Raw genomic sequence first — 15,854 nt, forward strand, 5'->3', positions numbered from 1 at the left:
GATTTAGTTTAACATTGAGTTGCAATTTTCTGAATAAAAGTGCTTTATGTCATTGATTAAGCTTATTCCTATTTGAGTTTTATCTGTCAAATATTATGTTCCCCACTCTTTTGATACTTTTGGTTATTTTCATTGATATAATCTTCATTTCATTGATATAATCTTCTCTTCCAGGTCTCTCTCTCCTGTCTTTTCTTTTCAGGCTCTAGTACACCTGAAATTCTGGTCTCTTGCTTAGAAATTCTCTCAATTTCTGTTTATCTGTGAATATTCTAATTTCACCCTCATTTTTGAAAGATAATCTTACTGGATATAAGATTCTTGGCTGAAAGTTTTTCTCTTGTAGTATCTTAAATGTATCAGACCACTGTCTTCTTGCCTCCATGGTTTCTGGTGAGAAATCAGTACTTAATCTTATTGGGTATCCTTTATATGTTATACATTGCTCTTCTCTTGCTGCTCTCAGAATTTTCTCTTTGTCTTTGGCCTTTGACATTCTGATGAGTATGTGTCTTGGAGTTGGTCTACTTGGATTTTTTCAGATTAGAGTACATTGTGCTTCTTGGGCATGAATATCTATATCCTTCAATAAGGTTGGGGCATTTTCTACCATTATTGTTTTAAATATTCCTTCTGCCCCCTTTCCCTTCTCTTCTCCTTCTGGGACACCCATGACATGTATGTTTGCACACCATTAGCTGTCACTTAGTTCTCTGAGACCTTGTTCAATTTTTTTCCATTCTTTTCTTCACCTATTCTCTTGTACCTTCACTTTAAGAGGCCATTTCTTCAAGCTCACCAATCCTTTCTTCTGCCTCCTCAAATCTGCTATTATATGATTCCAATGTTCTTTTAATTTCATTGATTGCACCTTTCATTCCCATAAGATCTGCTATTTTTCTATGTATGCTTTCAAATTCTTCTTTGTGCTCATCCAATGTCTTCCTAGTATCCTTAATCCCTTTAGCCATCTCGTTGAATTTATTAAAGATATTTGTTTGAACATCTGTAATTAGTTGTCTCAACTCCTTTATGTCCTCTGGAGGTATGTCTCGTTCCTTTAACTGGGCCATAACTTCCTGTTTCTTGGTGTGGATTGCAATTTTTTGTTGGGTTCTTCACATCTGGCTTACGAAAGTGTTTTTCTGGGTGCAGTTTTTCTCTTTAGTTTAGGGCTTCCTATCCTTTCTCCCTTGCTGGTTGCACAGTAGGAGCCAAGCATGTAGTTGGTGCTGTAAGCTGTGGAGGTGCAAGCTACCCTCTTTGCACCAGGGACCAATGAAGCTTCTTCCAACTTTCTCCTTTGCCAGGGGTAAGGACAGAGTCACAGCTATGTGGAATAATCCACGTGCAGGCCTAGACTGTAGTTGCCCAGAGAGACTGATGAAGCTTCGCACCCCTTTCTCCCCTGCCTGGGGCAGGGATGGGGCTGCAGGTGTGGGCAGCAATCTATGAAGTGCGGGTCCAAGATGACTGCAGCTGCCCTGGTAGACTTCTGATTTTCAGTCTATTCCAGCCAATGTTTCCTGCAGTTACCTGTATAGGCTGGTGCAGGGCTCCTCAGCCTCTTCCCTGCCGGAGGCGGGGCTGAAGCCTAGGCTAGGGCTGCAGGCTGATCTGCGTGAAAGAAACTGGTTCCTGCCAACAATGAGAGTTTCAGTCAGCCCGGCTGCCCTCAGGCTGGGGGTGGAGTCAGAATGGCGGCCACTGGCCTCTTTCTGTCTTGGGCTGGTTCTCACCAGCAGTTCCCAGGGTCATCCGTTAGCCAGCTACGTCTTCCAATCTGTAGCCGAAATCGGCAGCCAACCATCTCCTCCTCCCCTGTTTCTGTCAAATGGAGCTTACAATTCCTGTCACAGAGCAGCTCCTGGGGCGGCTCGAGCAGCCAGTGCAGGATGATCATTGACCTCCACAGCTTGTCCGGTAATTTCCCTGGAGAGACTGGCACAGGTCCCCGCAGCTTCCTTCCTGCTGGAGGTGGCACTGGAGTCGTGGCTAGAGCTGCGATATGATCTGGATGGGAAGAAGCCTGTCCCCACCAGCACTGAGATCCTCAGTCTGCCCCGCTTCCCCTCATTCCAGGCATGGAGTTAAGATGGAGGCTCCCGGCCTCTTTCTAACCTGGACAGGCTCAAACCTTAGCTGTTCTTAGGATTATACTGTAGCCCACTGAGTTTACTCATCAGTAGCTGAAGTTGATGCCCTACTGTCTCTTCCTTCCCCATTTTGGGGAAGTGGCACTTTCAATTCCAACTGCGGAACAGCTCCAGAGGTGGCTTGTGCCTCCAGTGGAGGATGGGCACCGGCCTCTGAGGCATGGAGCGCTCTACTTATGAGTCTTCTCTGCAGACAGGCATCTCCTCCTTGCACTCCTTCAATTATCTTGGTAATCTTCTGGCCTCCTGGAGCCCCCAAACAGGTGCTTCAGCAGCTCCAGATGGCTCTGGGTGTTTGCTAACTGCCCTGTAGCAGGAACTGATTCTAGGAGCTCCTTACTCCACCACCATCTTGCTGGTTCTCTGATTTACTTTTATTTACATCCTTTCTCATTGTTACAGCATTGTGTAATTATCATTAATGTTTGTTCTTACATTCTTCATTTTCCTGTAATTTTGGTCCATTTTTTCTATACTTGTAATTTCTTGTTGTTGTTTTCTTTTTCTTTTTATTTTTTACTACTGTACCCAGTTCCTCCTTCATGTGAAGCATGTGCTCAACCATTGAGCTACACCTGCTCCCTATATTGGGGGTTCTTTTTAGAACTTCTGTCTTTCTAGCTTCTTTTACCCACTGCTCTCAATACATGCACACAACCACCCCCAAACTCCCCTTTTTTAATGATTCATTCATTCATGCACTCTGTTCCCTCCCTCATTTTCATTCACTGACTTGCTTATCTTTTTATTACTATGTCTACTCCTCTGTTCTTTGCTTTCAATTTTATCCTTATATTTCAGTATTAGGTCTAATCACTTCCCTTTTAGTAAATAAATTTTTGTGATCAATTCCCATTTAATACTGTTTCAGCACATTTTATAATTTCCTTTATTTACATGTCTATCTCTTGTCTTCTAATATTTTAAAATTCTTCTCACCCTCATTTTCCTAGAATTAACCTTTTCTAATTTATACTTTAGTATTCTCCACTTTCTAATAATATTCTGTCTTCCTAAGTCATTGTCCCTGTATCCATTTCTGTTCAAGTGGACCCACATCTGTTCTTCCTGCATTTTTCTTTTCCTCTGTGTTAACATACTTCACAAATATTTACCTGCCTCTCCCCTCTCTCTGCTTCATTTTCCTCCTTTGCTGATTCTCCACTCTAATTTGCTTTTCCCTTCTCTCACTACTGCTCTTTAAACATATTTGCATTAACCTCTATCATTTTATTTATTAATTTAAGGGACATAAAGGCTGAGCTTTCTTTTAAGTAAAAGGAACTGGGGTTTGAATTGACCATTTAAATGTGATGATAAGAACATTAATGGATGCTGGTATGATATGTCTGAGAAATTAGAAAGGTACAAGTTGAATATGGGGTTTTAGTTTATTTATCAATTTTTCTGTTTGCATTATTTAATATTTGATCATTTTATAGTATCAAGAATTTCTTTTTAAACTTCTTACTTTCTATTTAAAATTTCCTTAGCTTTACAAAACATAATCAAATCTTTAAGAAGACATTTTAATATTGGACTTATAGATTTATGTTAATCAGTTTCTCAATTTAAAAGTTAGTCCATGTTGTCTAGAGACTATTTGTCCTAAGTAAATTAGTAATTTTCAATAATTACTGATACATTCACAACATGCAAATTACATAATATACGTTTCTGAAATTCATCTGAAAGGATAACTAGGTAAGAATATTTGATAAAAAATATTTTTAAAAAACAATTATGGGCATTTGCCCATCATATACTTAAGCATTTACTAAAGCTCAGTAAGAAATCAATAATTTAATGGAAAGGAATCAATGCCACAGAAAAGACCAGGACAAATAATTATTTGGCATTCACAAACTCTTACTAAGGCAAACATTTCTTCAAAATACGAGTAGAAAAATTGACTTCAGATCTTTCTAGAATTTGTGTTTGAGTGATCGATTCTTATAAATATGGGAAGAAATATTGGCTTTGGATTTTTATAGAATTTCTGTTTGAATGATAGATTCTCTCATTTTCTAGCCCACCCTCACTATTTCTACTGGTGCACAAGATTTTTTTAATGCATATATGATCCCTGTCATTTTCAAATTCCATTTTATCCACATTATTCAAAATTTTTGTTTAATTTGCATGAATTTTTGTATTTATATACTTCTTTCTTATAAATGCTATTAATACATCATATAAATATTACATATGTATGTATCTACACACACACGTTCATTCTGAAGTTGGTGTCTCTAAACCACAAATCAAGATTCATTCCAGCCTTCTCTGGTAGATTATTTATAACTTCTTTCTCTGACAGCAAGAAAACTGTTTCCAACTACCTAAAATTATCAAGTTAACAACTGAAGAACAGTTTTATATATAGTGCTTTTTGTGTATAACCCCAAAATTTATATACAAACACTGTTTAACAAAGGTACTTCACACATTTTTTCCCCATGCCCTTCAATGAGGTGAGACCATATATTTGTAATACAGCTGTAATCAATTGTCACTGTCTGTATCCCACATTGGTCTCACTGGACACTAACTTTTTAAAATTTGCACAAGTGATAGTTTTCTCTTGCTAGTGTACAATTCATTCGGTTTAGACACATCCATGGAGTAATGGAGATAGAACACTTCCATCATCCTAGACATTCCCTGTGTGGTCCCTTTGTAGTTAAAAAGTTTCTTCCTTCCTCAAATCCTGGCAGCCACTGAACTGTTTCCTGTTCCCATATTGTAACCTTTCCTAGAATGTCATATAGATGGGTAGGTCTTTACTTTTGTGGTTGGTCTGGCTTCTTTTAAGTAGCAGAATGCATGGGGATAATTTCCTTTGTAAGTTTTAGATTTCGGCCATTATAATTAAGTATATAGAGATATCTCATTGTGGTTTTAATTTACATTATTCTTATTATAAATGATGAGCAGCTTTCAATGTGCCAATTTGCCATCTGTATTACTTCTTTGGAGAACTCTGATCATATTTTTCCGTAATTTTAACCCTGTCTATTATTTTAAATCTCCTAAAAGCATCTTTTGCAGTATTGTAATTTTGATAAAGTCTAAATTAACCATTTTTCAAATCAAATTTTGTATTTCATATTTAAAAACTCATTTGAAAGCCAATAACATACTAGTTTTCTCTATTTTCTGTTTTCCACTATGAGTTTTTAAATTTTATATTTAAATTTAAGTTCTGTGTTCTATTTTGAGTTAATTTTTGTGTAAGGTATGAAGAATGTATACATCCATTATGCATTGTCCCCTTTCTTCCTGTTCCCCCATCCATGGAACTTCTAGTCTGCTTTATGTCCCTATAAGATGGAATATTTTCTAATATTTTCCTTGACATTATCATTGTGATAAAATTAATATTCTAAATCTATAATAACTTCATTTGCTTTGATACCAACTTAATTTCAGTAGTATACACAAACTATGTTTCCATACATGTCTGCCCACCTCTCACATGCAGTTCTTGTCAGAAATTACTTGTCTGTTATTAATGAGTGCAAATCCATTGATTTATCATTACAGTTTATGCATTTGGGTATTAGATCCATGAAATCTGGAGTTATAAACCAAAATATAATTGAACTGGAATTACACATACTGGAGATCTTTATTCCTTTAAGTGGATTCAATCTATTATCTACTGTATTTTTCCTTTCAACTTGAGTAATTTTCTTTAGAATCTTTCACAGAGCCAGTCTAGAGATGATGAACTCCCTGAGCTTTTGTTTATTGGGGATTGTGTTAATTTCTCCCTTATTGTTTTACCAGATAAAGAATTCTTGTTTGTCTTTTTTTTTTTTTTTGCTTTCAACACTAAATATATCCCTCACTGCCTTCTTGCCTCCATGGTTTCTGATGAGAACGAGCACTTGATCTTATTGAGGCTCTTGTGATTTTAGAATCCTTTCTAATCTTTAGGATTTGACAGTTTGACTATAATATGTTCAAATGTTGATTTATTTGTTAATTCTGTTTGGTTTAATTGAATGCTTTGGATGAGTACTTTAATGTAATTCCTCTCCTTTATGTGGGAAGTTTTCAGACATATTTTCTTTGAGTATTCTCTCTCTGCCCCTTTTGGTTTTCTACTTCTAGGTCTCCCACAGGATGGTGTCTCATCACTTCCCCAGGCTGTGATCACTTTCTTTATACTGGTTGATATTTGTTTACTTAACTCACCTTGCATTTTTGGAATGAACCTTCACTGATAGTTTTGTGCTATCTTTTATATAGTTTGATGACAAGTTTCTGATTGGAATCTTGAATTTTTTCATCTACAGTGATGAACAAACTTGGTATAGATTTCAATTTTTAAAAATTAATGCTGTGAAGGAGAACCAGCAAGATGGTGGCAGAGTAAGGAACTCCTAGATTCAGCTCCTGCTACAGGGCAGTTAGCAAACACCCAGAGCTCTCTGGAGCTAGCTGAAGCACCTGTTTGGGGGCTCCAAGAGGCCAGAAGAGCATCCTGCAACATCCTTGGGGAAGTATAAGGAGAAGACTGCCCATCTGCAGAGAAGACCCAAAGTAGAGTGCTCCACACTAAGGAGGCCGGTGCCTATCCTCCACTGGAGGCACAAGCCGCCTCGGGTGCTGGTTCTGTGGCTGGAATTGAAAGCTCCACTTTCCCAAACCAGGGGAGGAACAGATGGTTGGGCATCAGTTTCAGTTATGATGAGGAAATTCAGTGGACAGCTAAGGCTTGAGACTGTCCAGGTTAGAAACAGGCGGGGAGCTGCCATCTTATCTCCATACCTGGCACAAGAGGAAGCTGGGCAGACTGAAAATTCCAGTGCTGGTGGGGACCAGCTTCTTCCCATCCAGATCATATTGCAGGTCTAGCCTAGGCCCCAGTGCCACCTTTCAGCAGGAAGGAAGCTGTGGGGACCTGCACCAACCTCTCCAGAAAATTACTGGCCAAGCCATGGAGGCCGGTGATCATTCTACTCTGGCGGCACAAGCTACCCCAGGAGCTGCTCTGTGAAGGGAATTGGAAGCTTCATTTCACAGAAACAGGGGAAGAGGAGACAGTTGGCTGCTGATTTTGGCTACAGAATGGGAGACTTGGCCGGCTAAAAGATGACCCTGGGAATGGCAGGGGTGAGAAACAGCCCAAGTCAGAAAGGGCCAGTAGCTGCCATTCTGACTCCGCCCCCAGACTGAGGGGAAGCCGGACTGACTGAAACTCTCATTGTTGGCAGGAACCAGTTTCTTTCACGCAGATAAGTCTGTAGCCCTAGCCTAGGCTTCAGTCACACCTCTGGCAAGGAGGAGGCTGAGGAGCCCTATCAGTCTACACAGATAACTGCCGAGAACTTTGGCTGGCATTGACTGAAAATCAGAAGTCTACCAGGGCAACAGTGGTCATCTTGGACCCACACTTCATAGATTGCTGCCCACACCTGCAGCTCCATCCCTGCCCCAGGCAAGGGAGAAAGGGATGTGAAGCTTCATCAGTCTCTCTGGGCAACTACAGTCTAGGTCTACATGTGGATTATTCCACATAGCTGTGACCCTGTCCCTACCCCTGGCTAAGGAGAAAGTTGGAAGAAACTTCATCGGTCCCTAGTGCAATGAGGGCAGCCTGAGCCTCCACAGCTTACAGCACCAACTACATGCTTGGTTCCTACTGTGCAACCAGCAAGGGAGAAAGGATAGGAAGCCCTAAACTAAAGAGAAAAACTGCACCCAGAAAAACACTTTCGTAAGCCAGATGTGAAGAACCCAACAAAAAATTGCAATCCACACCAAGAAACAGGAAGCTATGGCCCAGTTAAAGGAATAAAATAAACCTCCAGAGGACATAAAGGAGTTGAGACAACTAATTACAGATGTTCCAACAAATCTCCTTAATAAATTCAATGAGATGGCTAAAGGGATTAAGGATACTAAGAAGACATTGGATGAGCACAAAGAAGAATTTGAAAGCATACATAGAAAAATAGCAGATCTTATGGGAATGAAAGGTGCAATCAATGAAATTAAAAAAACACTGAGATCATATAATAACAGATTTGAGGAGGCAGAAGAAAAAGGATTGGTAAACTTAAAGAAATGGCCTCTCAAAGTGAACATACAAAAGAATAGATGAAGAAAAGAATGGAAAAAATTGAGCAAGGTCTCAGAGAACTACATGACAGCAAAAGGCATGCAAACATACATGTCATGGGTGCCCCAGAAGGAGAAGAGAAGGGAAAATGGGTAGAAGGAATATTTAAAGAAATAATGGTAGAAAATTTCCCAGCCCTATTGAAGGACTTAGATATCCATGCCCATTAAGCACAATGTACTCCCATCCGAAAAAATCCAACTCCAAGACACATACTCATCAGAATGTCAACGGCCAAAGACAAAGAGAATTCTGGAGCAGCAAGAGAAAAGCAATGCATAAAAATATAAGGGATACCTAATAAGATTAAGTTCTAATTTCTCACCAGAAACCATGGAGGCAAGAAGACAATGGTCTGATACATTTAAGATACTACAAGAGAAAAACTTCCAGCCAAGATCTTATATCCAGCAAGACTGTCTTTCAAAAATGAGGGCAAAATTAGAATATTCACAGATAAACAGAAACTGAGAGAATTTCTAAGCAAGAGACCAGAATTTCAGGAAATACTAAAGGGTGTGCTAGAGCCTGAAAAGAAAAGACAGTAAAGAGAAGCTTGTAAGAGAGTCTAGAAATGAAGATTACATCAATAAATGAAACTAAAAGTGTCAAAAGAGTTGTGAAAATAAAATATGACAGATCAAACTCAAATAAGAATAAACTTAACCAATGATGTAAAGCACTTGTATTCAGAAAACTGCAATTCAATGTTAAAACAAATAAAAAAAGCCATAAATAACTGGAAGAACATTCCATGCTCATGGGCCGGAAGACTAAGTATCATTAGGACGTCAATTCTACTTAAATTGGTATACAGATTTAATTGCAGTCCTGATAAAAAGTCCGTCAGTGTTAAAGAAAATTTTAAAACATGATCATTAAATTTATTTGGAAGGGTAAGGAGTCCTGAATAACAAGAAACATCATAAAAAGAAAAAGTGGACTCTCATCTCCAGACTTTAAATCATAATACCTACCTATAGTGGTAAAAACAGCATGTACTGGCATAAAGACAGACACAATAGACCAATGAACCAAATTTATGATTCAGAAACAGACCCTCACAGGTATGGTCAAGTGATTTTTGACTAGCCTGTTAAACTCACACAGCTTGGACAGAACAATCCATTCAACAAATGGTGCTGAAAGAATTTGACATCCATAGCTGAAAGAAGGGAAGAGACCCCTATTGCCCACCTTATCCAAAAATTAACGCAAAATGGATCAAAAAATAAAAACAAAATCAAGAACCATAAAACTTCTAGAAGAAATCATTGGGAAAAATTTTCAATACCTGGTAGTAGGTGGTGGATTCTTACAGGAGATAAGAGTGGACTACTGATGTTTAATGTATGTAGAACTTTTCATTAGCTTTACTGTAAAAGTGTGGAAATGCATGGAATGGATGGTAACACACAGTGAGTAACAGCTATTTTATAAATGGGGATGTTACTGAAAATGGTAGTCTAGCTATGTAAATGCCAATTGACAGAATGGTGGAGAATAATCTAGGAACTGGATAGCACAGTAAACCAAGAAGTGGGTGAGAATTGTGGTTGATGGTACAGATGCAAGAGTGTCCTTTGTGAACTAGAGCAAATGTATATCACTGCCACAGGGTGTTGGGAATGTGGAGAAGCATGGGAAAAATACAGCTGCAGTGACCTATGGACTGTGGTTAGTAGTAATAATGTAATATTTTTGCATCTATGCAAAAGATGTACTGTGTTGATACTGAGGCAGTATGGAAAAAGTGAGCAAAATGTATGCTATGGACATGGCAATAATCAGATGGTATTATTCTATCTGTAACAAATGACACACCACATTGTGGTGTGCTGATGGAGGGATGTTGTTTGGTAATTCTGCACATATACATGATTGTTTTATGAGTTTACAACTTCTGTCATAAAAAAATATATTTTAAAAATAATAATAGGGTGGGTTGGGGGAAAAACACACCAAATGTTAGAAAAGAACTATGATTAGTAGTAAGATTTTGACAGTGTTCTTTCATAGTTTGTAACAAATTTCTCATGACAATGCAAGGTGTTAGTGGAGGGTTGATGTATGGGACCCCTGTATGATGTTATGCATGTTTGCTTTGTAAGTTCACAACTTTTCCTGTACACTTAATTGTTTATGTATGTTCATATATAAATTATATAAAGACAATAATAATGAGATTGGTTAGGGGAAATATACTTTGTTTAGTAGTAATATTTTGACGATGATCTTTAATCATTAGTTAAAAAGGTTTAAAAACAATGCAAGTTATTCATGGTAGGGTGAGATTTTATAAATGTTTGATATTATAGGTTTGTTTTGTAAGTTCATAACTATTATACATTTATTGTTTATGTATGTTTATGTATGAGTGATATATTTCAATTTTAAAAAGTTAAGAAAATTAATGGTGTGTCTGATTCAATGGGTTAGAGCAATAATGTTATCATAAAATGAATTTAAAAGTGTTTGTGACTCTTCTATCTGGCAAACACCATTAGACCTTACATATTTTCTTACTTAAATATATATTGCAATCTGGGAAGCTAGTGAAAAATGGACCTTCACATTTCTTTGGAAGACTTGTAAGTACAAGTTAACCTTTTAGTATAGACATGGGGGTATTCAGGTTTTCTATTTTTTTTAGTATTGGCAGTTTGTCTCTTTTAAGAAATGGGTCTATTTCATCTCAGTTAGCAAATGTATAAAATAGAGTTATTTGTAGTATTCCATTTTTATCCTTTTAATGTGTCTGGCATCAGTATTGATGCCCCTTTTTTGTTACTGGTATCAGTAGTTTATGTCTTGCTCTATTCTTGGTTAGATTAGATAGAGGTTTATAAATTTATTAATATTTTCAAATGACCAGGTTTAATTTCACAGTTTCCTCTATTTCTTTATCAGTAATTTGTGTCTTCTCTGTTTTTCTTCATTAGCTTAAGGAGAGCATTTTTAGTTTTATGTGCTTCTCAAAGCAAAAGCTTTTATATTCTATGACTTTCTCTATTTTGTCCTGTTTTTAATTTCATAATTTATGTTCTTTACCATTTCTTCCTTTTTCTTGTTTGAAGTTGAATTTGCACTTATTTATCTAATTTGTTCAGGTGGAAGTATAGCTTCTTGGCTCTTGTGTTAACTTCTCAGCGGCTGAAACAAATGTCATACAAGGTGTTGGCTTAGCTGATGGTTTTGACGATAGGAGAAATCCCAAATTGAGGAATCAGCAAAATGATGCTTTTTCCTTGCTATCTGTGGCATTCTGCCCTGGCTGCCAGCACTTACTGATTCTGAATGTTCTCTCACGTCATGCTTTGGCATTGTTTTCTCCTTTATGCTTTGGATTCTGTTGAGGTTTGATTTATTCCCCTGTAGTTTTCTTTCATATTTCCATTTCCTTTGTATACTAGGAGTTCTACTTCCACTATCTTTGATTAATGCACATTAGGTGGGCACACATTTACTAATAAAATCTTCAAAATATACTATTTATAATTGAGTACAAATTCACAGGACCAAGGGTTTGGAAATGAATGTGACTTTTGTGGTGGACATGATTTAATCCCCAACAACTTAATAAATTTATTCCTTATAATATTTGCAATTCATACTATAAATTCTTTCTCTATCACCTTTAGGTGTTATTATCATTTTCATTTTGTTAAACAGATTTTTATATTTTCATTGAGAATTCCTCTGTGATCCCTGGGTTTATTTAACAGTGGTCAGATTAATTGACTAATATTAAAGGGAATTTCAAGATTTTTTAATACTTTGTGAATATTTATATCTAATCTTATCCCTATCTCTACTCTCTTCCTGTAACTGAATTGATATTGGTAGTGAGAGAATAATATATGCAATCTGTACTACACATAGCATACCAAATAAATGTCAGATGGATCAGGGCAAATGTAAGTATAAACCCCACTAATATTATTATCTCTGTATACTTTATTGTGGATATCTTTTTACATCAAATTACTAGAAGAAATGTGAAATGACAGCACATAATTTTGGCTACTTAAAATTAGATTTTATAAAAATTATAAAATATTGGTATTCATATTCGTTTATTTTATAATTAGAATTATTGTATTAACAATGAAATGTAGAAAAATGAGAAAATAAAATTTAAAAAGAATAAATAAAATTTTTTATATACTTTATGAAAAGTCAGTAGATCCTCATTATCTTTTCTACTTTGTTTCTTGTTTTTACAGTACTTTTTGGACATTGTATGGACAATTAATGAGACAGAAAAGATAAAAGGAAAGAGAACATATTTTAAAAGTTCTACCAAATTCAGAATTAGATGCTTACTAGTTACAACAGAAAAAGTTATACATCGACTATATCGATAAAAAGATACACATTGATCATATTCAATGCTTGTGAGATACATGGTAGCTTAGACTTTCAAGTATTTAATATAGAAGGATTATTTTGGCACAACTCCTTTGGAAAAAATTGACAGTTATTAATAGATGATAAAGCTTTATACAGACTAATCAGAGCAGCACCGATTGTAGGGAAAATTATGAAATGACTTCAGGAACTGGAGATGCTCTTATAAATGTTGCAAAATTGGTTTAGCAAATCTTTTTGAGATTGAAATTATGTTTACAATAAGCTTCTGCATTAATAATACTTTAGTAATAATGCAAACTGAAAGTGTATGATGCAAAATTGATATACAGTGTAATTTTTCTCTATAAAGAGGAATACATAAAAAAGTCAGAGTTGGCATACCCTTAACATAGCATTTTTTTAAAATTTGAGAGCAATTTTTTTGAGATATATTCACATTCCATATAACCCATCCGAAGTGTATACTCAGTCCCTTTAGTGTAATCACAGAGTTGTACATTCATCACCACACTTTTAGAACATATGCATTACTCCAAAAAGTAATGTACTACACCTTAGTAGTCACCTCTTGTAACAACTTTACATTTAGAGTCTATTTATTCTGATATTACTATAGCTACCCCCAACTTTTGTTGGTCTTGTTACTGTTTGTGTGGAATATCTTTCACCATGCTTTCACTTTCTATATGTATTCTTGGGTCTAAGGTGAGTCCCTTGTATACAGAGATTGAATGGGTCATAATTTTTATCCATTATGCCAATCTGTGTCTTTTGAAGTGGGAGTTTAGACCATTAACAATTAATTTAACTATTTTCAAGGCAGTATTTTAATTACTTGGTTTCTATATGTTATATCTTATTTGTGTTTGTTTTTTTCTCCTTTTAGTTATCCTTATTGATAATCTTAATTTTACACTTCCCACAGGCTTTGCTCTCCTGTCTTTTCCTGACAGCCAGCAAGACTGAATCCCTTAAGTATTTTGATGGGCAGCTCTCTTTTTAACAGATTTTCTCAGTTTCTGAATATCTTTGAATATCTTAAACACTTCCTCATTTTTGAAGAACAGTTTTGCTGGGTAGAGAATTCTTACCTGGCAGTTTTTCTCTTTCAGTATCTTAAATATATCATGAAACTGCCTTCTTGCCTCCACAGCTTCTGATGAGAATTTGACATTTACTCTTACTGGGCATCCCTTGTATGTGATGAATCACTTTTCTTTTGTTGACTTTGGAATTTTCTCTTTATCTTTGGAATTTGATATTCTGATGTGTGTGTCTTGGAGCAGGCCTTTAGGATTTATTCTCTTTGGAGTATGTCGTGCTTCTTGTGTATGTATTTTAATGTCTCTCATTAGTTTGGAAATTTTGGGACCATTATTTCCTTACATATTCTTTCTCTCCTTTTTCCCTTCTCTTCTTCTGGGACACCTCTGTCCTGCAGGATTGTGCACTTAATGCTATCATTCATTTCTCAGAGAAACCACTCAATTTTTTCCATTCTTTTCTCCAACTCTTCTTCTGCCTGTTAGATTTTGGTTGCCCTGTCTTCAGGATCACTGACCCTTCTTCTGCCTCCTCAAATTTGCTATTGCATGCCATTAGTATATTTAAAATTCCATCTATTGTACCTTTCATTGCCATAAGATCAGTTATATTTCTTTGCATGCTTTAAAATTCTTCTCTATGCTCATCTAGTGTCTTCTTAATCTCCTTTATCTCTTAAGCAATCTGCTTGAATTGATTTATGAGATTTGTTTAAACATCTTTGATAAGCTGTTCCAAAATCTGTATCTCCTTGAACTTTTTAATTTGCTTCTTTGACTGGGCCATATCTTCCAGTTTCTCTTATGACTTCTAATTTTTGTTTATATGCTGTGCTTCTGATTATATTTAAGAATTTAATCAGAATGTAAGTTTCTCTCACTTGTCTAAGATTTGGTTCTTGATTTGCTTTGTGTTATTGCTCTTCTTTGACACTTTATTTTTCAGAATTACCCCAATGGACAGGGCCAGGGACCCACAAAGGGGGCGTTCACCAGTTCCAAAACACCTTGGGGAGTGGAATCAAGAAGCCATTAATTCCGCTTCTCAAGGCTGTACTTTCCTGCCCTACCCAGCAGATGGTGCTTTCTGCCCAAAAGCCTTTTTAACGTTTTCCTGAAGTAGCACTTTCCTGGACTTCCCAATAGAGGATCTTGGGCAAGCTTTCCCACAGGCTTCAGAAGACTGGGTGCTTTTCGCTCTCTGCTGGCTCCCCTCATGCTGTTCAAAACAATGGCATGTTCATATCTGGTCAGGATGGGGTTAAACAGCAGGACTCAGCGTTTGAAATTCACTGACCAAAAGCTGAATCAGCAGGGGGCCAGGGCCATTCCTGGGGCCGTGGACTTCTCGGGGCAGTGGACGCCCAGTGCCCTCTCAGTCTGCAGCCGCCCTCCAGACAGGCACTGGAAGGCTTGAAGCTGTTTGCCCAGGAGGGGGCATGGGCGCCCGCAGCAGCAGCAGCCTGAGTTACTCCCACATCTGCTCTGCTGTTTCTCCGTTTCTTCTTCCCGCTCTTTCCTGGATGGTGCTGTACAGCCGGACAACAGTTGCTCCACACCGTTCCTGACTCCCAACTGGCTGATTGTCTGGGGGAGAAGTGAGCCCTGCAGCTATCTTTACTTATTTATTTATTTTTGAAGATGACGCTTTCTTCATTTATTTGACACAGAGACGGGGAAGAAGAGGACTGTGAGGTCGGTGCCAGAAGCTGGAACCCACCAGGCCTCGCTCAGCCACGAGGCTTGCCTGGAAGGGACGGCTGCCCCCCTGGTGCCCTGGGTGCCCTCTCCGTGGCAATCATAAGAAGTCATGACCGTCCCCTTCTTGCCAACCTGCCGGGGCTCCAGGGGGAGGAAGCGGATACTTATCCTTCAGGAGACAGAGAGAGAGGTCATCAGCTCCCTGGTTCATGCCCAGGTGCCAGGCGCCTCCAGGGTGGACGGCCGAGCCAGGCCGCCCCAGCCCACCGGGCGCTGCAAGCCTCGCTTGGTCGCAGTAGCAGTCGCCCTCTGCCCACCGCGCAGGCGTGGTAGCGGTGCGTCAGCAGGGCCGGTTACAGCTGGCGCCCGCAGCGTCTCCAGGGGTCCCCTGTGCTCTCCCAGCTCTTTCAGACGCGGGGAAGCAGCCCTCCCTCCTCCCGGCGCCAA

Source organism: Dasypus novemcinctus, chromosome 8, assembly GCF_030445035.2.
Source record: "Dasypus novemcinctus isolate mDasNov1 chromosome 8, mDasNov1.1.hap2, whole genome shotgun sequence".
In the NCBI taxonomy this organism is placed as follows: domain Eukaryota; kingdom Metazoa; phylum Chordata; class Mammalia; order Cingulata; family Dasypodidae; genus Dasypus; species Dasypus novemcinctus.